Source organism: Rhinopithecus roxellana, chromosome 4 (genome assembly GCF_007565055.1).
Source record: "Rhinopithecus roxellana isolate Shanxi Qingling chromosome 4, ASM756505v1, whole genome shotgun sequence".
In the NCBI taxonomy this organism is placed as follows: Eukaryota; Metazoa; Chordata; class Mammalia; order Primates; family Cercopithecidae; genus Rhinopithecus; species Rhinopithecus roxellana.
The window spans coordinates 47,853,200-47,878,062 of record NC_044552.1 but is presented as its reverse complement, the minus strand read 5'-3'; the positions used below and the strand labels follow the sequence as shown (position 1 = coordinate 47,878,062).

The window sequence follows — 24,863 nt, the reverse complement described above, 5'->3', positions numbered from 1 at the left end:
CAGGCCGGGCGCGGTGGCTCAAGCCTGTAATCCCAGCACTTTGGGAGGCCGAGACGGGTGGATCACGAGATCAGGAGATCGAGACCATCCTGGCTAACACTGTGAAACCCCGTCTCTACTAAAAAAATACAAAAAAACTAGCCGGGCGAGATGGCGGGCGCCTGTAGTCCCAGCTACTCGGGAGGCTGAGGCAGGAGAATGGCATGAACCCGAGAGGAGGAGCTTGCAGTGAGCTGAGATCTGGCCACTGCACTCCAGCCTGGGTGACAGAGCAAGACTCTGTCTCAAAAAAAAAGAACTTTACATATGTTAACTCATTTACTCCTCACAACAGCCCTACTGAGGTAGGTTCTACTACCCCAATTTTACCAATGAGGAAACAGAAGCAAAAAGTGATTATGTAACTTGTCCAAGTTCAAACAACTAGACAGTAATGAGGTCAGGATTCAGGGCTAGGCAGTCTGGCTGCAGAGCACATTGTCTTTAACCAAGAGTCTATGCAGAAAATTGAGGAATTTGGTCTCATGGTTCATTTTCTTCCTATGAGACTGGACCACTTACCAGAAATAAACATTTCAACTTTGTTTCTCACAAAAATAGTAATGAAGCAAACTAAAGAATTACCATTGCATGCTAAGAAATATAATCCAAAGATAATAAATACAAAATAAAAACACATATCCATTTCCTGTGATAGGTTTTATTCATAACAGTTTCAAGATTGACCTTAATAGTAAAACCATCCACTATGGAACAAAGAGGGCCCTGAAAATGAACCTAAATGAATGCCAGTTAACCCTCATCAAAATATTTCTAAGTGAGCCAGGTTATGTAAACCAAGTACAACTTCTTTATGATCATATCTGCTCTGGACCCTACGTCTATGCGAGGAGAATCATAAAGTCACTGTGGGGCATTGCGATATTGATCATTCTTAGTTGGCCATTCACTGCAAGCAGTGCTGCCACATCTGTCACTCTGAATTGCAACATCATAGACTCTCTTAGCTTTTCAGTTAAGTTATCCAGAACACATCATTTGATTACTGAGAGTCTGAATTTGCTCCTATATATCTCCATTTTTCCCATCAAGAGATATGCCTCTGACCTTCTTTTTCATCCCCACAGCTACTCCTCTTTCCACAGTAAGTCAAATAGAAAACCCTACTTATTATAAATTGTAATTACATTTAGTTTAATAACATTAAATTCTAATTCTAATCATTTTAATAACATTAAATTATAATTTTTAAAGTATCCTAATGAAGATCTGATTTCCTGGAGGACTTACTAACGTGCTTAGATGCTGGAACTTGCTTTATGTTTAGTCTTATAGAAGTCATATAAGATTGGTAACAGGCAGGTTACAACCTCTTGCATTTAAACATGCCAGATGAGTCATAAAAGGCATTCTCAGTAATACACTATTCAACTTATCACTAAAATAAAAGAGAATGGAAATTAATTTCAAAGTACGGAATAATTTGGCATCTTTTTTGGCATTAATACCATAAATATTTTTCACTAGATCTACTTGGTCCTAAGAGGATAATAGAGATCAGTTCCAATCAAATAATGTGAAAGGAATTGATTGTATGCGTGTGTGACTTGAAGTATTTTGAAATTATTGCAGCTAAGAAAGAAAAGGACTCATTACCTCACCTACCCCTTTTGCCAGTTTAGGCTTGTCCATGCTCTGCGTCCTCATTTTGCTTTCTCTTATATTTTCTTGAACAAACCATAATGTAACTGGATAGGGTTTCCTTTATTCTCTCTGTTAAGAACCTAAGAAACACCAGATAGTACTTCTAAACTAGCTCTCCTGAAGACTACACCATGCCACTTTTAGATGCTCTCTCATTATTTGGATTTCCTTTTATAAAAAAAAGTATTCTGAAGAACCAGATTTCATGGCTATTTAAATATGAATGTTAATACATTATAAAGGCTACCAGAAGGTGAAATCCTTCACCACAGTGACTAAAGAAAAACTAGGCTATTGATTTGAAGCTAATCTAACACTTTTTTCCAGAAAGTTCCAAAAAGTATGTAATAAAATTACAAGGATAATCTGAGGATGTCCATATAGTCACCTTCTAAGGGTGCAGTTGGTATTTAAATACAAAATCTAATCATGTGTCAACACAGATATTATTTTAAGGTGTTTGAGGATTATGTTGTTTATGGTATGTATACATGAGTTTGTATTTTAAGCTAACAAATACTTAACTTACTATGCTAGGCACTTTGGAAGCATTATTTCATTTAACTCTGACAACAATGTGAATGTGAATTATGAGGTAAGTGTACTAGTACGCCCCACATTTCACAGATGAGGAAAGTGAGGCTCGGAGAAGCTATGCAACTAACTATCCAAGAGCACAGAGAAGTAGAAGAGCAGATCTTGAACCCAGGTCTGCCTCAGACCAAAGTTCCTGTTCCTAAGCACTATGTAAATTTCCCCCAATTCTTTAAATGCAAGCTTAGTACCTAACCCTTAACAAGTCTATATACCTCAGTCACAAATTGGCACAGAAAAAAAGCAGTTTGGAAAATAAATGTTCTCTGTACAGAAAATCTTGGTAGAGTTAGCACTGTGTTCATTGCAGCACACATGTGCTGGTATTGGAGTCATGCCTATTCCAGATTTTCTTATCCAATGTCAGATTTCTAATCCATTTAAGCCCATTTGCAAAGTCATTCTATTTTTGTACTAATGGCTTAGAAACAGCTGGAACTATTTTAGCCAAAATTTTGAAATCTCAGATATCTATAAAAAGAAAAAAAATGGTCCACTTCAATAATCCAGAGGCCTGCAACACTGAATTCCCTTTGACTAAAGAGAATTGGCATGAATCCCTTAAACCCTCAACTGCTTTAGGAAAAGAAAAAATACTGCATATGAGTTCTGTAACCTGCACTGATGACAGTGATGATACAGGAACATCTCATCAGGGGTCAAAGATTCCTGTTATTACAGCTGGAAGACTCATGTATATTTCTTCCTTGGCTTCATTTCAACTTTTAGAAAAGGAAAAATTCCTATTCTCTCCTAAAGCAAGTATTCAAATTCTACTGCTTAAAAATTATTCGGTGATGGTTAAGTCTCCCCTTTATAAGATCTTTTAAAGTGCCCAGTATGCTTTTTTAAAAAATATGGGCAAAACTCTACTAATAAATAACTAAAGTTTTTCTGAAAAGTGGTCTGTTGCCTCCTCCCTTGGTGGAGGGAAATTTGCAGGTGTCTTCCCTGATTAAATAAGATCCAACCCAACAGTTTTCAAACTTGAGCAAGCACTAGCGTCACCTGGAGGGCTCATTAAAACACAGGTTTCTGGGCCCCAACCTCAGGTTTTAGGTTCAGTGGGTCTAGGGCGGAGCTAGAGCCCTAGATTTTGTTTGTATTTCTCAAAGTTACCAGGTGCTTGCTGCTGCTGGCCAGATGCCACACAGCGAATCACTGCCGTAGTTCTCTGCTTTCTATAGTCGACTGCACGTTGGAATCACCTGAGAAAAGTTTTAAATATGTTAATGCTCAAAGTCCCACCCCCAGAGATTCTGAGTAATTGGTCTGGGGTGCTGCCCAAGCATCGATTTTTTTTAAGGTCCCGGAATAAGTCCATAACGCAGCAACCGTAAGGAACCTCTGGCCCACCCAACACAGCCCCAGACCCACAGCTCTGCGCGCTCAGCGCCACGTGTGGACGGACGCTGGAGACCCTTCCAAGAAGCTAAAAGCAGAGGGTGGGGTTGAGCTCAGGGGAGTAAATCAACGCACGTTATCGTACTCAGAGGCCAAACACTCCAAGGCAGGAATCTGCACCCAGAGAACCTCACAAGATTCATTAACATGAAGTAACTTTGCAAGACAAATCCTGACATCTCAGCCTCCAGCCTGGGCGCGGAATTCACCGGACGGTTCACCAACTGCTTTGGCGCAGGGAGAAGACGGCACCCCCGGGAAACCCAAAATGCCAAATTGCAGCCACTGGAGGGCCAGCCCTGAGGCCCCCCGAGATGTCATTCTGGCAGCGAGAGGGGAGTAGGAGGTATCTCCTTACCTGGCGCAGTATCCAGGCTCGGGGTTGCAGTCGCTGCCAGCTGAGTGTTGCACCAGGGGGACAGGTATGTTTCAGGCAGTGGCAAGCCCAACCCGAGCAAGACCTGAGCTGAAACAGATTGGCAGCCCTCCGCCCGGAGTCCGTTCTCCCTGCAGCGGCCAGTGCAGAGCGCAGAGGCTCAGAAACTCGCTCTCAGCCCCCTGGAGGCGGAGTCCGGGAGATAAGGTTCGCGCTCCCCACCCGCCCCCTTTCCTTGGCCGAGGACCAGAGGGTGGATTTTGGATCTGGATCTTGAAGGGCGAACTGCTAGTGTCGCCCTGGTGGAAACACTCAGTACAAATCCTGCTAGCATCAGAAAATGCACGATTGAGGATTGAAAACGAGGGTGGAGGAGGACCAGGGAAGCGCGAGGAGAGAGGCAGAATAAGGGACTGCCAGGAAAGCAGGAAAGGCAACTCATTGAAAGGACAAGCACCAAAGGAGGCAAACACGTGGGCAAAACCAGAGCATCGCCTGCACTGATCGGAGGAGGCCTGCCTCCCTCGCCGAAGAAGAACTCCCCTCTGGGGCATCAAGGTCCGTTGCAGCGGACTGATGTTCCTTGCTTTTAACCAAAAGTAATAGCTGCTCCAAAACCTGAGGGAAGTTCACTTTCAGATGGTCAAGTGGGCAGTGACCTTTGAGGACTTAGCAATTACAAGGGAAGCCTCGGAATAAGGTGACAGCCTTATGACAAGATAAAGATTCTGTCTGCTCTGCCCGTTTGAGTCCATTCTTCACAGAGCAGCCAGAAAGTTCTTTAACATTCATGTGCTTTCCCTATTACCTGTCACTCTTCTTTTCCACCCCACACCCCTCCTACCCCAACACAAACAAGACCTGTTGCCCTTTCTTATACACACCAGTGTGTTCTCATCTCACTAGGCATTTCTTCTGCCTCCAAAACTTTGTCCTATCATAGTTGTCTGCTTCTGTTCATCAAGTTCTCCACTCAAATGACACTTTGAGTGAGTCCATCCTGTACATCCCATCCAAATGGAATGCCCAGCCCCACTTTGGTTTCAACAGATCACTTATTGCTATCTGAAGTTTTTTATACGTTTGTTGCTTGTTTGTTTCCTATCCAACTCAAGCTATGCTCTATGAGGGCAGGAAATTGGTCTTGTTCCCAGCTGTGTTGCCTGAGCCTAGAACAATACCTGGAATACACAAGGTGCTCAATAAATATTGGCTAAATGAATGTAGTGAATTAATTTCTTCCCGTGGGAATAGGTTCACAAAGAAATGCCTTCTTCAATAACTAAATCTCACTTAATTCAGGTGTGATACAAACATCTTCGAATTATCATTTCCTGAATTTCCTTATTCATTTATGTTGGATTCTACTGTTATGAAAATATGATAAGAGAACATTGCTTTGGATTTGGTAACGTCTTATTAGATATGACACCAAAAGCAGAAGCAATTCAAGAAAAAGTAAGTTAGACTTCATCAAAATTTAAAATGTTGTGCTTCAAACCACTCTATCTAGAAAGTAAACAGCCCACAGACTAAGAAAATATTTGGATACCATATATACAATTAGATTCTTGTGTACAGATATATAAAAATCTTACAACTCAAGAGTAAAAAGACAATTTAAAAATGCACAAAATATTCAGACGTTTCTCCAAAGACGATCTACTAAATGGCCAATAAGAACATGAATGAATGCTAAACATAATTAGCCATTGGAGAAATGAAAATTAAAACCACAAGCAGATACACTTTATACCACTAGGATGGCTAAAATAAGAAAGACAAACAATAAGTGTTAGGGAGGATGTGGAGAAATTGGAACACCCATGTATTCCTAGTGGGCTTGTAAAAATGATTCAGCCACTTCAGGAAAACAGTTTGCCATTCTCTAAAATGTTCAATGTAGAGTTAACATATGACCTGATAAATTCATTCTTCAGTAGATAGCCAAGAAAATCAAAAATGTATATCCACATCAACACTTGTATATGAATATTCATAGGAAAGTTACTTATAAAGCCAAAGGTGGTAACAACCCAAATGTCTATCAGCAGATGAATGGATAAGAAAAGTGTGTTCTATCCCTACAATGGAATATTATTCTGCCATAAAAAGGAATGAAACGCTACATACTAAAGCATGGTTGAACCTAAGCATGTTAACTAAAGAAGTCAGTCACAAAAACAAAACAAAACAAAACAAAACAAAACACTTACTGTATAATTCTGTCAATATAAAATGTTCAGAATAAGCACATCCATTAGAATAAGCACATTAAATCGAAGGGCCTAACACATAATAACTGTATTCTATCTAAGAGGATATGACCTATGTATTCTATCTAAGAAAATATAACAATCCCAGTTTCCAGACTTCTCTTAAAAGTGATATGTTCATTACAACAATCATTCTCTTAGCAACCTCTGATATTTCTTTAAGTGCTGCACAAGTCATGAATTCATAGCCCTACCCTGAAAATAACTGGGAAATATTTCAGATGCTCACTGCTGAACTATAGACCTTGGGCTGCTGTTTCCAGAAACATTACAGCCCAGAGGCCCATGATTTTACAGGAGTGATTGTAGTAGTCCTTGGTTTGGGTTCATATGATAACATCACTGGGACATTCAACCTGCCAGTGTCCACATGGACTGGTTTACACATGAACCTTTGAACCAATGGGGCCAGTTAGAGGTCTCTCCAGGACTTTGGAAGGAAAGAGAGTTAGTTAGTTGTTTTCTTAGATTGTGAACTCCAAGTACCATGTAAGCCTAGCTCTTCCTAGGAGAGACACTGACTGAGAATGAAGCCAACAAAGAGAAAAGTAGAACTCAAGAAAGACAGAAAACAAGCTACTGACATCATTAGAGTAGCTACATTCAGCCGTTACTGAAACTAGGCCTACTTCTATATTTTTTCCTAGTGAGCCTTTTTTGTTTAAGCTCATTTGAATTGAGTCTCTGTTGTTCTCAACCAGAAGAACTCTAAACTGAACACCCAAAACCAATTCAGATACTGAAAGACTCTTAAGAAAACAGAAGGTCCATATAAAATCCTTTTGTATCTTAAATTCTGCTCAGACATTTTGCTTTAAATGTTAAATATCAATGCTTAAAAGAGCTTGGCAAAAATAATAACTATTTTAATAAGTTCTCTTAAAAGTCCAAAACTCCAAGGAAATTTGACTGATTCTAATTTGGTTGAGTCACCTGCAAGTCTTACTTCTGAAGCATGTTCTTAGATCCAGATATAACACCCCAAATTGACAGGTAAAGATGAAAAAAATCACACATATACACTGAAGTGTAGTCACAGACTACTTGGACATAATTCTTCTATTTTATCATCCTCAATTTCAGAGTCCCAAAATCTTCTCACCAGGAGAACATTGAGTGAAATCATATTTTCTAGGGTTTAGCTCACATTTCTTATATTTTTATCTTAGGGCTGAAAGTCCAATTCAACTTTCCTCACATTAAACCATAAGTAAAAATAAGAAACTACCTTATTTCTAACTAGCTATAGAGATGATTTCCTATTAGGCCTCTTCTTACAGAAACTCGTCAAGAGATGATTCTTTGTGGTAACCCAGTGAAGAGGGAGGACAAGAGGTGGTTGACCTCTGTGTTGAAATTGTTTATATACAAGCATCCTCAAAGCAGAGGGAAGATATATTTTTTGTTAGTTAATTTATTTTGACTGAAATGTATCTAAAGTGAAAGCACATGGCAAGTACTGGTTTCCCCTTGAATTATGGTTAAACCTTGAAAATAGAGGTTTATCAATAAGGATTCTATAAGCACTTGAATTCTTTACAGACATGGTTAGTAACAGACTGGGATCAATAACAGAATTAAATTTCTATTAATTTTGAAGTTAACTTATGAGTATATATCAAAATAATTGTTTATAAAGCTCCCTTGGTTGGATGTGTATGAGCACATGTAAAAAAATGGGAAATATTTGAGAATACTGAAGTTATTTGGTGTGTTTTTCTAAAAGCTATAAATATCCCAGCTCCTTAACTTTTCTTAAAGGCCATATTTTTATTAGTCCAGCCATTCTCTTAGCAGTCCTCGTTTTCTTCAAGTGCTGCAAAGGTCTCCAGCTAATTTTTCATGCAGAAAATCAGTGAAGACTACTTGGAGAAGACATCCCACAGTATGCTGCTTGCTTCAGAAAAGAAAAAGAATCCTGTACTATTTAGTTTCACAAATTCTCATTAATTATCCCTAGATTTTTACCTGATGTAAATGACGAGTTGATGGGTGCTGACGAGTTGATGGGTGCAGCACACCAACACGGCACAAGTATACACATGTAACAAACTTGCACGTTGTGCACATGTACCCTAGAACTTAAAGTATAATAAAAAAAATATTATCCCTAGATTTTTTTTCTGTCATGATAAGCCATTTATGATCCAACTCGCATTATTTTCTTCAGGTAAATGACTCCGCACTCATTCCCTTCGATTTCAATTCTGTTTAATTTCAAATACTCTACTATACAGGTCACTTTGATTAGATTTAAGAGATATTTCATTATATGTCATATGAAAAATTAGGATGATGGATGAAATGCTGTCTATGGCTCTTTCCAGCTCTAATTGCTATGGGGTCGGTCAAGTCATAATCATAATCATACATTACAAGCCGCATATTTTATTTCTCGTGTTCTATAAACCATAGGTAATTGAATAAATAGTCTTCTAAATTCATAACTTTCTTTTTCAATTCTGGGTATAAAATCTTTTTTTCCTAACCTTATAGAGTGATCATTGTTGTTAAGAGGGTGTGTGTGTGTGAGTGTGTGTGTTTAGTGTTTGTATGGATTTTGCCTCAGTCTAATTGCATAGAGCGCTGTGAGGCGAGTCTTTTCTTAATGATATGAATGCCTTTTTTATCAGATGTTATGTCTAGAACTTGTCTTCAGAAATTAGGCCACTTGCCTGCATTACATCCTGTTGTAAGGAACAGAGAGGGAAATATCTCCTTCCTGCTCTGCCAACGATTTCTCTGGCTACAAGCATACTTAGGAAGCCTTATGTAGCAGCAATGGGTAGGCATGAATGCCTTGGCTCTCTGCGTGTCATATTTACAAGGATGCCAAGTTATTAAAACAGAGCAGTTCCTCTGCTGTGGCAGAGTCATCTTCTGGATCCTATATATCTGGAAGATGTGGCTTCACCCTCAATGCTTCTAAAAGCTCATGTCTGATAAGTCTTTGGGGGCTGAATTCAAGAAAGCCACAATGTATCTGGTAAGGTCCAAAAGGAACCCATCCCTGCTTCTCACCACAGCTGCTGTCTGAGAGGAGGGGACGGCACAGGATGGGCTCCACAGGGTTCTTCTAAACCTGAACCGCAACAATTCTAGGAGGTCTGCTTGACTTCACTGGAAGAAAGGCCCTCACCCAAGGTTCTCAGTGATTGCTGAAGTCTAAGGATGTAAGAGGATACTTCTAGACTCTCCCTGTGAATTATTCTGATGTTTTCCTAAGGAAAAGTTAAGAAGCTTTTGAACAGTTTTAGTTGAGACTTTAGCCCATTAAATAGTTGCTGAACAAAGAAATAAGGTTCTCTAGATGACAACGAGGTTAAAGACCAGGCTAAAATTACTAAAGTCAATTCAATGGTCTCATAACACTTCTCAGCTCCAGCTGCTCTCACTGTGTTCTTTACAGATCTGGAAAACTTAATGTGAAGATGATCTTATAGGGCTTCTGATGCGACACTTTTATTTCTGGTGGATATAGGGTTGTGAACAGAGATGAAAAATACTCATCTCATAAACAACATTGTGTTTTCCTTTCAAATCCTAACAGAATGTATCTTAATTCCAGCATTTTCATTCTAGGTGAAAATTTGTTTTGTGACAGTTTCTTACTTTTTAAAAAAGTTCTCCATGGATGGAAAAAAAATTTAATTCGCATCAAATTAGATTGTTGAAAACTTAATAAGCAAATACTCAAAATCAGCATAACTTACGTGCAGTATTGAAAGTAAAGCTTCCAATAAGAAGAGATTCAAAGCTGTACTCTATACAATATAACTCACATTAAAGAGGGTAAAATATAGACTGAAGATTTTGAAGTCTAATTATTTGTTCTCTCATTTCTCTGGCCAAATAATATTTAAAAAAAAAAAAAAGGGTTATGAGGCCCCTTTCATGGTCACTGCTATATTCTTCGCAGTCCCACGTGTGAGTGAAACTAACATGTTCAATGTTAGTTGAACAATGCTTCATTGTTCAAGAGGCCGATAAATTTATCAGTTAAAGGAGAAATGAGCATGGGCAGGTTCAGTTAGAATTTGTCCATAATCAATCATTCAAAATACAAGTAAATTCATGTCATTGCACAGAGGAGCTCTAAATTTAAGTTTATACAAAATCAGATACAGTCTCTGATGAATCTTATATTTTCCATAATATAAAGAAAGATTTCTCCATTAAACACTGATTTACAATGTCTGGGGAGTAAGCAAGTTCTATGAGATCTCACAACAGGATGTGTCAAAAGCAGAAGCTGAATAAATGTAGGGCTGTGTTGAAAAAAGAGATAAAAATCATAAAGCATGGGAATCTTATTCTCCCAGAAAATTCTCACTACTAGCAAGTTTGGACCTGATTAACACTTTGTTTTATTATTGCACTTAAAATAGTTTAAGGCAGGGTACTATGGAGCTTATTTTGTCAAAGGAAAATGTTTGTAGCTCTCATATGGTTCTAGTGAGAGTATAACTTAGTTTGAGCTTTTTGGAAATAAATTTGGCATTATGCAGCAAGAGCCTTAAAATATTCATACCCTTTAACAAAGTAATTCTGTTTTTAGGAAAATATCCAATAGAACAATCAGAAAAGTAGGTAAATATTTGTATACAAGATATAAATATATTAACACACAAATATAATATTAACACATTCTTTATAATGGGCAAGAAAAAAATGAAGAAAGAAACCCAGAAGCCCCCAAATTGTGGATAGGTTAAATCAGGGGTTAGCAAACATTTTCTGTAAAGACCCAAATAATAAATATTGTAGGCTATGCTGTCAATTTTATAATCACTACTCTGTCATTGTTCTGTGAAAGCAGCCACAGAAAATAGTAAATAAGTGGATATCACCATATTCCAATAAACCTTTATTAATGAACAGTGAAATTTAAATTCATGTAATTTTCAAATATCATAAAATATTCATTTAATCTTTTCAACAATTTAAAAATGTAAAAACCATTTTTAGCTTATGGGCTTCACAAAAACAGGTGGCAGGTCAGATTTGTCAACCCCTGCATTAAATTATAGTGTCATCATTAAAATTTATGTTCATTATTTCATCAGTCAGAAATTATACAATGAGAGAGAGGAAAACTAGAAGATAATACACGGGTATTTACGGATTGAGGATATGGATAATATGGGTAATTTTTCTTTTATTCTTTATGTTTCATATTCTTGAAGTTTTTTACAATAAGTACATCTTATTTTGTGATAAAAATGATATTCTTAAGGGGTGCCTTTTTGATGAAAAATATTCATTTCTTTCTCATTCTTTAAACATTACTCAGAAATTTTGGACTTTCTGAAATTCTTGACAACATTCACAATGTATTTTTAGCAATAACTTTTAAACAACACCATTTTTTTAAGCAGTAGCTAATAATTTATTTATTTTCAGGGGTACATACTTCTTAAAATTAAATACTTAGATTTTAGCCCTAAAGTCAGAGTCTGCCCTACGCTCTTTTTTTAGGTACCCTTCAGCCTCTGCCCAGCTACTTAGCAAATGCATACTGCCAAGCTCCCCTGAAATTGCACTAAAACACCTCCAACTACTCCACTCTACCTGCATCCAGTGGAGGACCTCAAATGCATCCGTCTAACCTTAGGTGCTCACCAGTCAAAGGCCACACACATGCACTCTATTTGCGCATCTCTAGACCTGTTATTAGCTCACAGGTGGCAAGCTACCTGTCACTTGTTGAGTCAGTGCTGGCAAGTTTTTAACTGATAATGGCTCACTTTGTAGGACCTCCAGAAATATTTTTATATTTATTTTAAAGAAGCTTTGGAATCTTCATATCTTAATTCAGTTGAATAATTAGCTGATAAGCAATTTTCAGGCATCCAAGCCAGCATTTCTCAAATGTGTTTCACAAACATGTGTCCTATGAAATATTTCAAGAAAAAAACAACAGATCTGTATTCGGATTATTTCGAGAGCTGCTGCATACAATATCTCATCTCCTAAGGTTTACAGTTCATTATTAACATATTAAGGGCTCTGCAAAATCCAAAACTAAAAATACCCATTTAACTTTTATTCCTTGTATCCCAAACTTATTTGTACTCCCCCTTTGTTTTAATAGGAACACATAGACATTCAGGAGAAGCAGTGTTCTCAAGGAACTCTTGGAGATACCCTGACTTGGCCAGTAGAAGAAACGATTTGGGAAGGGGAGAATAGAATAATGAGTTCTAGCATCCCTCAAAGCATTCTACATTGGATTGTGATGGTCGGAGACACTGAGACAGAACCATCCTGGCCTGGAGTTTACTGCATTCCCCCAATGCTTCTTCAATGCTGCCATTTGCATTTCTACTTAGACTACTGAGTGCCTTCCACTCCCTCCATCTCCATTTGTTGCTTTTCCTTCCATTCATCTCTGACTCCACACTACTGGCGCTATCATTCTACTACATTCCCATCATTGCTGAGTGCTCACTCACTAATTATGTATTTAAATTTGAATTGAAAAATCATAGCTTCTCCTGGCTGCTTCCAAATATTAGGATATGTTTTCAGTATTTATGAGAAACACAACTGACATTTTTAGAAAATTACATTCTGTCTGCAAAAACATATGTATCCAACTGTGATGAGATTAGATGTTCTTGCATTTATTTTTCTAAGAATTGGGCACATCCAATATAGTCTTCTCTGAATGCATTTCATTGTTTCTCTTTTGGCAGTATCTTTCAAAAGTCCTATCACTCGGGAGAGTTATGCATTATACTTTAATTTAATTAATAGCTTCTTAGAAAAACATGCACTTTTCCCAAAAGCAAAATGCTACAGTCAATCTGCAAAGGACATAGAATATTGCTGCTACTTTCATAAAACCAATTATTTCAGACGCAAATATGTGCTCTCTATAACTAGAGCTTAAAGAAACACATGGCACACAGCCAGTTCAGCCTTTGCTTTCTGTGCCGTAATATGATATACTGGAGTCATTCTGGGCATTTTCAGATGTCTCATTATTGAGGAGAGAAAGCATGGCATACTTTCCCACATTAACCTTTGAATTCTAACCCAGAGTGTAGATGTGACCCACTACCTCCCCTCCACACACACAGCATGTTTCAAACTCAACAAAAGTGAAAGAGACTTGGAACCAAACAATGAGTTCAATTTAACAGGAGAATATTCCTTTAGATTGTAGAATTAAGTTATATTATTTTTTATCCTCCCTCAAGACACAACTCTAAATGACTCTGTAACCATGGACTTAACTCACAAGAAAGGCTTGGATAAAATAATTAAACAAAAGATGTGAGGTACTATTATATTATTACAGAAAACATGGAATCTGGCCAGGCGCAGTGGCTCACGCCTGTAATCCCAACACTTTGGGAGGCCAAGGCACGTGGATCACCTGAGGTCAGGAGTTCGGGAGCAGCCTGGCGAAACCTTGTCTCTACGAAAAATACAAAAATTAGCCAGGCATGGTGGTGTGCACCTGTAATCCCAGCTACTTGGGAGGCTGAAGCAGGAGAATCGCTTGAACCCAGGAAGTGGAAGTTGCAGTGAGCCCAGACCACACATCTATACTCCAGCCTGGGTGACAGAGCAAGACTCTGTCAAAAAAAATAAAGAAGGAAAAGAAAAAAAAGAAGAAAAGAAAAGAAGTAGAAAGAAAGATAAGAAGAAAGAAAGAAAGAAGAAAGAAAGAAAGAAGAAAGAAAGAACGAGAAGAAAGAAAGAAAGAAAGAAAGAAAGAAAGAAGAAAGAAAGAAGAAAGAAGAAGACAGAAGAAAAGAAGGAAAGAGAGAGAAAGAGGAGGAGGAGAGGAGGGAGTTACAGAAGAAGTTCCTCTTCCTCTCCTGTCCTTCCTTCCTCCTTTCTTTCTTTCTTCCTTCCCCTCTCTCCCTTAGGAAGAAGAGAGAAAGGAAGGAAACATCGAATCTACAGGGAGGATTTTTTTAGAAAGTAAAGTGGAAAACAATTTTGTACTAAAACAAGCCACATTTTGGAACACACTTTGCTTTAATTCACTCTGTGTATGTGTGTGTGTGTGTGTGTATATATACCTTTTATAGCTATATCTATACATTTAAAAAAAACCTTAGAAGTAAATCACAAACTTCTTGATTATTTTCTTACATATTAAAGTCTAATAAATATATTTATTTGAAAGACAAGTTTTAATGTCTTAATGAATTCCTCTGGTTCTTGGTTTTCTTGACACTTCTTTGTCTTCACTTTTTATAGAAAATAAGGAGTTGACTATAATTCTACTACAAATCCAAAGATCTTTCAATGGTGTTTGAACCCGTGACCTCTCAGATCTCATGCCCCACCCTCTCCCTCTCCCTCACTCTGCTTTGGTTATTCTGGCACTCACTAGCACAGCCCTGAGAAGGAACACCTCCCTCAGATTTGCACCCTAAGCACCTCTCTTGCCTGCCTCACCCGAATCATGGTCCTGGTCCAGAAGCTAGCATTACAGTCAGATTACAAGACTACTCATTGTATTAGTTAGGATAAGTCAGTGCTGAATGTTTGTATCCCTCCCAGATTCACATGTTGAAATCTTAACCTCTATGGCTATGGTATTAGCAGGTAGGGTGTTTGGGGGGATATTAGGTCATAAGGGCAGAGCCCTCTTGAATGGGATTAGTGCCCACCTAAAAGAGACCCAAGAGACCTGTTCTTCCTTATGAGGATACAGCAAGAAGACATCATCTGTGAACCAGAGAGCAAGCCCTCATCAGGCACTGCATCTACAGGCACTTTGGTCATGGATTTCCCAGCCTCTGGCACTGTAAAAAGATAATGTTTATTGTATTTAAGGTGCCCAGTCTAAGGGTTTTTTTTTTTTTTTTTTTTTTTTTTGTGATAGTATCCTGAATGGACAAATAGTTAGGCAATACTGCAATAACAAATCAGTCCCAAAATTACGGTGGGCTTAAATCAACAAGGGATTATTTCTTGTTCTCACTACAGGTGGTTCAGCGGGAAGCTCTACCTGGGGAATTGGGTGGTGGGAGCTTTACCATGTTGTATTCCATTCATCTGGAAGATGTGGTCTCTGATCCCCGCAGCAGAGGAAGAATGTGGACTTTACCTGCCTCAGCTCTGAAGTGACACATGTCACTTTCTCCACATTTTATTATCCAAAACTGCAAGAGGATTAGGAAATATGGAAAAGAAAATGGAATCTTTGATAAGCTTACTGTCTCTGCAAAACTTACATATAAATAACAACTGAATAGAACAGATAGAAATTTTAGTTATTAATGCATTCAATTTCTCAAAGCTAGGGTCTTTCTTATCCCTAGGCTTTCAAGTATGTTTCCTTTGCCTGACATAGTCACCATAAATGTGTCCCACCCTAAATGCTACACCTGCAAAATACTACCGAACCTTAAGGTTTTGGGCTTAAATAGTATTTCTTTGAAATTCTTAAATAATCCTCCTTCTCTCAACTTAGACCATCCTCTGTACTCTCATTCACTATTCCCACAATAACAGTAGCTAACATTTACTAGTGGCTAGCTAGTAAATACTGTAAGCATCTACTCCACGACAGGCACTGTTCTGAGAACTTTATATTTAATCCTCACAATAAGCCAATGGCATGGTATCTTAGTCTGAGCTCCCTAGAAAACAGAGCCTCGGCCAAAAGCATAATGCTAGCCCTGTAGAAAGTGGACAGTCCCCAGGAAGCAGGAGGGCAAGAAGACAGCAATGTGTCAGGAAAGAAGGGGAACATATTATAATTAGATTTGGGTCTGTTTTTCTTCTGTAGATCTGATCTAAAATTGTATTTTATTCGTCAAAGTTATACTAGAATATAAAATATTCTAGCATATTTTATACTATTAGGGACTGGGATACAGAGCTGGCTACAGCTTTGTGACAAGCTACAAATTTACAGGAAATCAAGCAATTTGGGGAGGTAGAAACGCACTGCAATGAATCTAAAAATCCAACCTCTCTCTAATTATACAAGCAGCAGCCACCATGCAGCTCCCAGGTCTACAGTAGTGGCAGCAGCCTGGTTCTATGCCCAAGGGAAGATGTTACAAGGACTACTCCAGCTAGAAAGCAAGGTGAGGACACAGATCTGGTGTGCTACAGCAACCAAATTCAGAATAATTTGGTTCAGGTTCTTGTAATTTATTTCCAGTTTTCAGATGAAGAAACTAATGCATAAAAATATATAATCTTGAACAAGGTTACACAGCTAGAAGGTGACATGGGATGCAAACCCAGAAATACTGGCCCTAAACCATACAATCCCAACCACTCCACTCCTGCAAGAATGCAGACTCCACAAAAGCAATAACTGCTTTATTCCTAGCACCTAGCACAAATACAGAGTCTAACGCATAGTATGCTTAATAGATACTTGTTGAATGAATGAATTAATAAGTGAATGAAAGAATAAGTTTTTAAATCAGTGGTATTTCATAAAGGGCCAAAGAAATTAATATGAAGGAGAGGTTACATTTCATTAGGATACTCTGGAATGGTCTATGGCAGAAGTAACATATGAGCTAGATCTTCCAAAGATTTAGAGAAAGCTCTGACCCAATGACACAAAGGCCATGTTTGGAGATTGTGGTTTTACTACAGGAAGTATTGCAATACTCTATGGAGTAGTGAATGGATAATGGAAATATGGGTGTGGTGGGAAATAAGACTTAAAACGCAACTTGGTATCAATTGTTGGAAGCTTGCCATCTTCAAGGTGAACAAGACGTTTAAGCTGAAGATAACTCAAAAACTGTGTTCATTACAAAAGAAAGTCCCACTCAAAACAATGCCCACAGTCAGGGAAGCGAAGCGTATGTCCCCAGAATATTCCCAAATCACAGCTCACTTTAGCTGTGTTTCATTCTGTATTCTAGGAACCCACAATCATTCATTCTGTTTTAGGCAAAAGTTCTATTTTGTTGTTACCCAAACCTCTATGGCTTAATGTGAAGCTATGTTCTTGCTTTCTATCAAGAGAAATGAAAAACAGCTGCTTAACATTCTTGCTACAATAATCTTCATACAATTCATGCGGTTATTTAAACATTTTCGTGATATTTGATCATTAATCCTGCACAAAACATAAAAAGACACCACAAGAAAATCATAGAAGAAAGAACAAATGATAATATTAGCTTCAGAAAGAGAAACACTCTCATACACAAACACAGACACACACACAAACACACAAAGATGAAAATATCTATAAACAATGAAATTATGTTCCCTTTTAGGACAATTTCTCTGTTTATAATGTTTTCCTTATGATATGTAGCACATAAGACATATTTATCATATGTCTTTATGATGAATGAAGTCTCCTTGGAACTATTTATATCACACATGGAAAGCAAATTGCTGGAATAAATGTTTATTTAGCAACATAAACATTTCAAATAAATCCACAAGAAAAGGGTTTCATAACACGTCCATTCCCATTTGCATTTCAATTTGGTTAATGTCTTCATACATCAGTAGAAGCAACATAAATGGAATAACCACAAATCACCCTCCAGAAACCTACTCTTATCCCACCACTTCTCTCAGACTTAAGCATCTTGTCTACCTTGGATACTATCCCCTGGCTTTCCTTCTACTTTTATGGTGGCTCTTTCTCATTCATTTTGGGATGTTTATTCCTATCCACCCAACAATTAAATGTCAGAATCCAAGACACTCAAAAATCAATCCTAAACAATCTCCCCCTTTAATCCGATACTGCCTCACTAGAAGTTTTTATTCACATGACTCACAAATTTATGTCTACTTGAGGACCTGGCCTCTAAAGTTGGGACCCATTTAACTAGTTGTCAGTGTGATATTTCCATCAAAATGCCTACAAGCCACCTATAATTTAACATTTCAAAAACTGAATTTATTATGCATATACCTCAATCCGATACTAGTCTGATGTTCTTCTGTTTCATACCATTCTCTGTACACCCTAAATTTAATGCATATCATCTGAACTCCAAGTTCTATAAATGTTATCTTCTAAATATTTCTAATCTATTCACTTCTATCCTTCACCATCACCATCAACTAAGTCCAACATACTGAAGTGGTGTGTTGAGTGAGACTTTCCTGTTTCTCAGGAGTCATCATAGTTCTTGATGAAGGGCATTTTCTCTCTTCTACCAATAGCAAAGAGAAGGTGCCTCACCCAAACAAATGTGAAAAAGACTATAAGAAAATAGAGGTCCCTACAAGAAAGAGAGAACAAGATCTCATTTCACAGTAGATGCTTGCTTAGATGGAGATCTTTTGGATTTTCTCACTGTGCTTATTTGAGCAGGAGGAGAGGACAGTTGAAAGGAGATGGCAAGACTAAGACAGGGGCTAGAAGTGGAAGTCTTCAAGCTCCTTGGAAAAGTAAGACTGTATGAGTTTTCCATGGGTCAAGTGGCTGTCCCACAAATCTTGATGGGGACCCTAAGCACAAGAAGCTCTGGGGTAGATTGTCCAGAACAGATGCTAAATGGGGAGTGGAACAGGTAATGGAATATACATACATGTTCATCATGAGAAGCCAGAATTTGCATGCCTTTTACACTTGAATCACTAGAGTCTGGTCAGTGTTAGTCCAAAAAACTGTGGGAAACAACAGCTCAAGGCCAACAACAGAGCCAACTAAGGAGACAACTGTCTCTTTCCCGTCCTTCCTACTGTTCTACTTACCAGAAGGGTCTGATTCAAGGGCAGATAATGATACTCCCCATCCCCACTGCAAAGTGAATCTAAAGTCTATTTCAAAAACACTTAGTGCATAAGCAAAATCCCTTTACTTAAAGAAGACCTATATCCCATGGTTCCCACTGGTGACAGATCACACCATCTTATCCAGTGGACAATAGACCTGCCTCTACCTTCACAGTAGATGCCTGCTTACATCTGCTTACATGGAGATCTTTTGGATTTTCTCACTGTGCTTATTTGAGCAGGAGGAGAGGACAGTTGAAAGGAGATGGCAAGGCTAAGACAGTGGCTGGAAGTGGAAGTCTTCAAGCTACTTAGAATATTAAGACTAATTAAAAATAAACTAAAAGACCTCCATCTTTTAGTTAGATCTTTTATGTGCTTCTTCCATGTTCAAAAGGTCTGTTTGTTTGTTTGGGGGAGGATTTAACACTACTTGTTGACAGAAACATTTTAGGAAAAAATATCTTCCTAGATAGTTTGAAAATATTAAATAATGAATAAAATGATTGATGCTACCTGAAATCTTTTTTTTTTTTTATTTTTTATTTTTTTATTTTTTTTTTATTATACTTTAAGTTCTAGGGTACATGTGCATAACGTGCAGGTTTGTTACATATGTATACTTATGCCATGTTGGTGTGCTGCACCCATCAACTCGTCAGCACCCATCAATTCATCATTTATATCATGTATAACTCCCCAATGCAATCCCTCCCTCCTCCCCCCTCCCCCCTCCCCATGATAGACCCCAGTGTGTGATGTTCCCCTTCCCGAGTCCAAGTGATCTCATTGTTCAGTTCCCACCTATGAGTGAGAACATGCGGTGTTTGGTTTTCTCTTCTTGTGATAGTTTGCTAAGAATGATGGTTTCCAGCTGCATCCATGTCCCTACAAAGGACGCAAACTCATCCTTTTTTATGGCTGCATAGTATTCCATGGTGTATATGTGCCACATTTTCTTAATCCAGTCTGTCACAGATGGACATTTGGGTTGATTCCAAGTCTTTGCTATTGTGAATAGTGCCGCAATAAACATACGTGTACATGTGTCTTTGTAGTAGACTAATTTATAATCCTTTGGGTATATACCCAGTAGTGGGATGGCTGGGTCATATGGTACATCTAGTTCTAGATCCTTGAGGAATTGCCATACTGTTTTCCATAATGGTTGAACTAGTTTACAATCCCACCAACAGTGTAAAAGTGTTCCTATTTCTCCACATCCTCTCCAACACCTGTTGTTTCCTGACTTCTTAATGATTGCCATTCTAACTGGTGTGAGATGGTATCTCATTGTGGTTTTGATTTGCATTTCTCTGATGGCCAGTGATGATGAGCATTTTTTCATGTGTCTGTTGGCTGTATGAATATCTTCTTTTGAGGAATGTCTGTTCATATCCTTTCCCCACTTTTTGATGGGGTTGTTTGTTTTTTTCTCGTATATTTGTTTGAGTTCTTTGTAGATTCTGGATATTAGCCCTTTGTCAGATGAGTAGGTTGCAAAAATTTTCTCCCATTCTGTAGGTTGCCTGTTCACTCTGATGGTAGTTTCTTTTGCTGTGCAAAAGCTCTTTAGTTTAATTAGATCCCATTTGTCAATTTTGGCTTTTGCTGCCGTTGCTTTTGGTGTTTTAGACATGAAGTCCTTGCCCATGCCTATGTCCTGAATGGTACTACCTAGATTTTCTTCTAGGGTTTTTATGGTATTAGGTCTAACATTTAAGTCTCTAATCCATCTTGAATTAATCTTCGTATAAGGGGTAAGGAAAGGATCCAGTTTCAGCTTTCTACTTATGGCTAGCCAATTTTCCCAGCACCATTTATTAAATAGGGAATCCTTTCCCCATTTCTTGTTTCTCTCAGGTTTGTCAAAGATCAGATGGCTGTAGATGTGCGGTATTATTTCTGAGGACTCTGTTCTGTTCCATTGGTCTATATCTCTGTTTTGGTACCAGTACCATGCTGTTTTGGTTACTGTAGCCTTGTAGTATAGTTTGAAGTCAGGTAGCGTGACGCCTCCAGCTTTGTCCTTTTGACTTAGGATTGTCTTGGCAATGCGGGCTCTTTTTTGGTTCCATATGAACTTTAAAGCAGTTTTTTCCAATTCTGTGAAGAAACTCATTGGTAGCTTGATGGGGATGGCATTGAATCTATAAATAACCTTGGGGAGTATGGCCATTTTCATGATATTGATTCTTCTTATCCATGAGCATGGTATGTTCTTCCATTTGTTTGTGTCCTCTTTGATTTCACTGAGCAGTGGTTTGTAGTTCTCCTTGAAGAGGTCCTTTACATCCCTTGTAAGCTGGATTCCTAGGTATTTTATTCTCTTTGAAGCAATTGTGAATGGAAGTTCATTCCTGATTTGGCTCTCTGCTTGTCTGTTGCTGGTGTATAAGAATGCTTGTGATTTTTGCACATTAATTTTGTATCCTGAGACTTTGCTGAAGTTGCTTATCAGCTTAAGGAGATTTTGGGCTGAGACGATGGGGTTTTCTAAATATACAATCATGTCATCTGCAAACAGGGACAATTTGACTTCTTCTTTTCCTAACTGGATACCCTTGATTTCTTTCTCTTGCCTGATTGCCCTAGCCAGAACTTCCAACACTATGTTGAATAGGAGTGGTGAGAGAGGGCATCCCTGTCTTGTGCCAGTTTTCAAGGGGAATTTTTCCAGTTTTTGCCCATTCAGTATGATATTAGCTGTGGGTTTGTCATAAATAGCTCTTATTATTTTGAGGTACGTTCCATCAATACCGAATTTATTGAGCGTTTTTAGCATGAAGGGCTGTTGAATTTTGTCAAAAGCCTTTTCTGCATCTATTGAGATGATCATGTGGTTCTTGTCTTTGGTTCTGTTTATATGCTGGATTACGTTTATTGATTTGCGAATGTTGAACCAGCCTTGCATCCCAGGGATGAAGCCCACTTGATCATGGTGGATAAGCTTTTTGATGTGCTGCTGAATCCGGTTTGCCAGTATTTTATTGAGGATTTTTGCATCAATGTTCATCAGGGATATTGGTCTAAAATTCTCTTTTTTTGTTGTGTCTCTGCCAGGCTTTGGTATCAGGATGATGTTGGCCTCATAAAATGAGTTAGGGAGGATTCCCTCTTTTTCTATTGATTGGAATAGTTTCAGAAGGAATGGTACCAGCTCCTCCTTGTACCTCTGGTAGAATTCAGCTGTGAATCCATCTGGTCCTGGACTTTTTTTGGTGGGTAGGCTATTAATTGTTGCCTCAATTTCAGAACCTGCTATTGGTCTATTCAGGGATTCAACTTCTTCCTGGTTTAGCCTTGGGAGAGTGTAAGTGTCCAGGAAATTATCCATTTCTTCTAGATTTTCTAGTTGATTTGCGTAGAGGCGTTTATAGTATTCTCTGATGGTAGTTTGTATTTCTGTGGGGTCAGTGGTGATATCCCCTTTATCATTTTTTATTGCATCTATTTGATTCCTCTCTCTTTTCTTCTTTATTAGCCTTGCTAGCGGTCTGTCAATTTTGTTGATCTTTTCAAAAAACCAACTCCTGGATTCATTGATTTTTTGGAGGGTTTTTTGTGTCTCTATCTCCTTCAGTTCTGCTCTGATCTTAGTTATTTCTTGCCTTCTGCTAGCTTTTGAATGTGATTGCTCTTGCCTCTCTAGTTCTTTTAATTGTGATGTTAGAGTGTCAATTTTAGATCTTTCCTGTTTTCTCTTGTGGGCATTTAGTGCTATAAATTTCCCTCTACACACTGCTTTAAATGTGTCCCAGAGATTCTGGTATGTTGTATCTTTGTTCTCATTGGTTTCAAAGAACATCTTTATTTCCGCTTTCATTTCGTTATGTACCCAGTAGTCATTCAGGAGCAGGTTGTTCAGTTTCCATGTAGTTGAGCGGTTTTGATTGAGTTTCTTAGTCCTGAGTTCTAGTTTGATTGCACTGTGGTCTGAGAGACAGTTTGTTATAATTTCTGTTCTTTTACATTTGCTGAGGAGTACTTTACTTCCAATTATGTGGTCAATTTTGGAATAAGTGCGATGTGGTGCTGAGAAGAATGTATATTCTGTTGATTTGGGGTGGAGAGTTCTATAGATGTCTATTAGGTCCGCTTGGTGCAGAGATGAGTTCAATTCCTGGATATCCTTGTTAACTTTCTGTCTCGTTGATCTGTCTAATGTTGACAGTGGAGTGTTGAAGTCTCCCATTATTATTGTATGGGAGTCTAAGTCTCCTTGTAAGTCTCTAAGGACTTGCTTTATGAATCTGGGTGCTCCTGTATTGGGTGCATATATATTTAGGAGAGTTAGCTCTTCCTGTTGAATTGATCCCTTTACCATTATGTAATGGCCTTCTTTGTCTCTTTTGATCTTTGATGGTTTAAAGTCTGTTTTATCAGAGACTAGGATTGCAACCCCTGCTTTTTTTTGTTCTCCATTTGCTTGGTAGATCTTCCTCCATCCCTTTATTTTGAGCCTATGTATGTCTCTGCATGTGAGATGGGTCTCCTGAATACAGCAGACTGATGGGTCTTGACTCTTTATCCAGTTTGCCAGTCTGTGTCTTTTAATTGGAGCATTTAGTCCATTAACATTTAAGGTTAATATTGTTATGTGTGAACTTGATCCTGCCATTATGATATTAACTGGTTATTTTGCTCGTTAGTTGATGCAGTTTCTTCCTAGCCTCGATGGTCTTTACATTTTGCCATGTTTTTGCGATGGCTGGTACCGGTTGTTCCTTTCCATGTTTAGGGCTTCCTTCAGGGTCTCTTGTAAGGCAGGCCTGGTGGTGACAAAATCTCTAAGCATTTGCTTGTCTGTAAAGGATTTTATTTCTCCTTCACTTATGAAACTTAGTTTGGCTGGATATGAAATTCTGGGTTTAAAATTCTTTTCTTTAAGAACGTTGAATATTGGCCCCCACTCTCTTCTGGCTTGTAGAGTTTCTGCCGAGAGATCTGCTGTTAGTCTGATGGGCTTCCCTTTGTGGGTGACCCGACCTTTCTCTCTGGCTGCCCTTAAGATTTTTTCCTTCATTTCAACTTTGGTGAATCTGGCAATTATGTGTCTTGGAGTTGCTCTTCTGGAGGAGTATCTTTGTGGCGTTCTCTGTATTTCCTGAATTTGAATGTTGGCCTGCCCTACTAGGTTGGGGAAGTTCTCCTGGATGATATCCTGAAGAGTGTTTTCCAACTTGGTTCCATTTTCCCCCTCACTTTCAGGCACCCCAATCAGACGTAGATTTGGTCTTTTTACATAATCCCATATTTCTTGCAGGCTTTTGCTCATTTCTTTTTCTTCTTTCTTCTTTTGGTTTCTCTTCTCGCTTCATTTCATTCATTTGATCTTCAATCGCTGATACTCTTTCTTCCAGTTGATCGAGTCGGTTACTGAAGCTTGTGCATTTGTCACGTATTTCTCGTGTCATGGTTTTCATCTCTGTCATTTCGTTTATGATCTTCTCTGCATTAATGAGTCTAGCTGTCAATTCTTCCACTCTTTTTTCAAGATTTTTAGTTTCTTTGCGCTGGGTACGTAATTCCTCCTTTAGCTCTGATAAGTTTGATGGACTGAAGCCTTCTTCTCTCCTCTCGTCCAAGTCATTCTCTGACCAGCTTTGATCCGTTGCTGGCGATGGGCTGCGCTCCTTTGCAGGGGGAGATGCGCTCTTATTTTTTGAATTTCCAGCTTTTCTGCCCTGCTTCTTCCCCATCTTTGTGGTTTTATCTGTCTCTGGTCTTTGATGGTGGTGACGAACTGATGGGGTTTTGGTATGGGTGTCCTTCCTGTTTGATAGTTTTCCTTCTGACAGTCAGAAGGACTCTCTGTT

General features: G+C 38.5%; 1 protein-coding gene across 3 annotated transcripts in view; it reads right to left on the bottom strand.

The window, feature by feature from the left end:
• The window catches only part of COL21A1 (collagen type XXI alpha 1 chain), a 198,055-nt gene extending 193,839 nt beyond the window's left edge, over positions 1–4,216 (bottom strand). For all 3 annotated transcript variants that reach the window (XM_030929568.1, XM_030929569.1, XM_030929570.1), the window contains exon 1: positions 4,061–4,216. The gene's annotated coding sequence lies outside the window, so the exon portion shown is untranslated. The remainder of the gene's footprint in view (positions 1–4,060) is intronic.
• Positions 4,217–24,863: the final 20,647 nt, after the last annotated feature.